The sequence below is a fragment of the Mastomys coucha genome, unplaced genomic scaffold, assembly GCF_008632895.1.
Source record: "Mastomys coucha isolate ucsf_1 unplaced genomic scaffold, UCSF_Mcou_1 pScaffold23, whole genome shotgun sequence".
Taxonomy (NCBI): domain Eukaryota; kingdom Metazoa; phylum Chordata; class Mammalia; order Rodentia; family Muridae; genus Mastomys; species Mastomys coucha.
The window spans coordinates 33,022,401-33,025,564 of NW_022196906.1; positions in this window are offsets into that span (position 1 = coordinate 33,022,401).

Here is a 3,164-nt window from a genome sequence, read left to right on the forward strand (position 1 = left end):
CCTGACTTATTTCCTAGGTTTCCTAGCTCCAGAGTTGTCTCCCTTTGTGATTTCTTTATTGTTCTACTTCTGTTTTTAGATCCTGGATAGTTTTGTTCCATTCTTTCACCTGTTTTGTTGTGTTCTCCTGTAATTCTTTAAGAGATTTTCATGTTTCCTCTTTAAGGGTTTCTACCTGTTTACTTGTGCTCTCCTGTAAATCTTTAAGGGATTTTTGTGTTTCCTCTTTAAGAGCTTGTACCTGTTTACCTGTGTGCTCTTGTAATTCTTTAAGGGAGTTACTTATGTCCTTCTTAAAATCCTCTTATCAGCATCATGAGGTATGATTTATAATCTGAATCTTGCTTTTCCAGTCTGTTCGGGTATCCAGGACTTGCTGTGGTGGGAGTACTGGGTTCTGGTAATGCCAAGTAGTCTTGGTTTCTGTTGGTAAGATTCCTGATTTTGCTTTTCACCACCTGGTAATCTGTGGTCTGTGGATTGTAGCAAGTTTATACTTTGTGGCTTATATCCACTTATAAGTGAGTACATACCATTTTTGTCTTTCTAGGTCTAGATTACCTCATTCGGGATGATAGTCCCTACTTTCATCCATTTCCCTGAAAATTTCACAATGTCCTTGTATTTAACAGCTGAGTAATACTCTATTGTGAAAGTATACCACATTTCCTCTATTCATTCATTGGTTCAGGGACATCTATGTTGTTTCAGGTTCCCTCCTTTCAAATGATTCTACCTTGTGTCAACTGACATAAAGCTATTCAACACAGATTGTGTGGATGCCAATCTTTTTCTGAGTGAAAGCAATGGAAAAAAAACCTACAACAAGTGAAATGTCAGTCCATTTGAAATATTAGTGTTATAAGAAGCAGATTATCTATATGCAAAACTTTATACAGGGATTTAGAAAAAAATGTAGGATCAATTCACACATTACAACTGCTGTTAGAGCTACTAAACTCGTTCCTCACAAAGTTAAGAATTTATTTCTGAAAAGGAATTATTTGAAAATTACTTTTATTTTGAGTTTGTAATTACAAATAATTTCTGAATATCAACAAAGCTGAGAATCTAGCTTGGTCATCCTCGAAGATCTTGCTTTGTTATGTTTCTAGACAGCTTCATGACTACAGTTAAATGCAGCATTCATCATGAGTTTGAAAAGCACAAAATTACACATAAAAATGTTTCAGTGTAAATTTTACTATTGTAATACTTATCTTTTGTTTTGTTTTTAATTTTTTTTTGTTTTATTCTTGAGACAGGGTTTCTTTATGTATCCCTGGATGTCCTGGAACTCACTTTGTATGGTGGATTGGCCTTGAACTCTGAGATTCTCCTGCCTCTGCCTCTTAAGTACTGAGATTTAAGGCATTTCCCACTACAATAGTTATCTTCTTTAAATGCTTTGCATTTTGTCACTTTAATATGTAATTATTATGTAAATATAAATATCTCATTTCATTTTCAAACTAGGTTTCAAAGGTAAAGCTTTGTATTTTTCCCTTAAAGGTACCTTCTTTCCATATTTCCTAATCCATATATCAAATTTAATAACATCGTTAATGTCAGATAAACATTTTCTCTCTAATACTTTAGGATTTAATATTGTGATATGCTATCAATGTTACATTTATGTAGCAAATATCAAAGTATTCTGATGAAGTATGAAGTAACTGAATTGTTTCTAAATGATCATAAAGCTGTATTAAAATAAGGTTGCATTATGTATCCAAAGCAAATACTTGAGAATTTGGTGAACCAGAGGAGTTCAGGTCCTGGTATTAATTTCTCTTGGCAAAAGAGGAAAAGAGAAGAGTATAGAGATTTAACCTTCATTACCACAAAACTCCCTAAACAGAAACTTGTAAAGAAACCACTGCCAGGGTTACAATCTTAAACTGTAAAATAAGACTTGCTGGAGGCTTAGTGTAGCCCATTCTGATAAGAAAAACTCTGAGAGAGACCTCCGTTACATAAGAGTCTTCACATTTCTTTGTTCTAGGAGATAGGATTTTCATAGAGTTCAGAGAAATTCCTTCTTGTTTCCAGCAGGGGAGAAAATATCAAACCACTCAAAGGAACACCAGACCATTATGTCTTTGTCAAAGTTTGACCTCCAAAGAGTGTTTACCTAGCCACTTATACTATCGAGTTTGTTCAGAGCCCTGCAGGAAGGACTCTTATCCACTGCACCATCTCAGAAGTCAATATTCTTCATTGATTTAACAGATAATATATTATTAAAAAATATTTGCAATAGCAATGAATTTAACTATTATAATATGCATATATAAACAAAGGGTTTATACCAATAGTACAAGACTAACCCACTCATCTTCAGCACTTTGTTAATTTTGTGATTAGTAGTAGGTTCAACTCTGTGGCTTATGATCTACCCAGCCATGGGTTGTTGACTCTGTTAATGGTACTTGGAATGACTTTTATAGCTTTCTTGGAAAATCAAGGATCACACCTAATCAAAACTGTTGATCATTCTCCTTTACAGAATGAGTAGAAACTTTAAATAATATGGAAGTGAGCCAGTAGGGTTCACACTTCCAAGTTGGTTCCAGCATGACTTCTCCAAATGATTGAAATTTGTGTTATCTTCAGCAACAAGATCTTACTATCAAGGTCTGAATGGTAACTCTTAGAGTTCCTATTGCTGTAAAACACTATATCAACTTGAAATCTGAAAGCTTGATACTGCAATACCCACTCTCCGTTTTGTTCATCATTATTTTGGGTAGCCTCGGTATTTGTGATTCCTGAAAATATTTAACACTATTTTTTTTCAGTTTTGATAAAGAGAGAGATTATATTGAATTTGTAGACTATTTTTGATAGGATGTTATTTCCATAATATTAACACTTCAAGTATGTGGGAGGTCTTCAATTTTTGATGTCTTCATTGATTATCTCATCTTATTATATTTATTCCAACATATTTTATTATTGGATACTCTAGTTAATGGTACTATTTACACGATTTAATTTTTTTTTTTTTTTTTTTTTTTTTTGCATTTCCACATCCCCTGCGCGTCCTTTATCCCTCTTATTGATTTTCTAGGCAATTCTATATTGATTTTATCTTCATATTTCAATGCCTCCTTGGTCTTTTCTCCCTCTTATTTCTTAGAACTCTGGCTGTTTCCTTGATC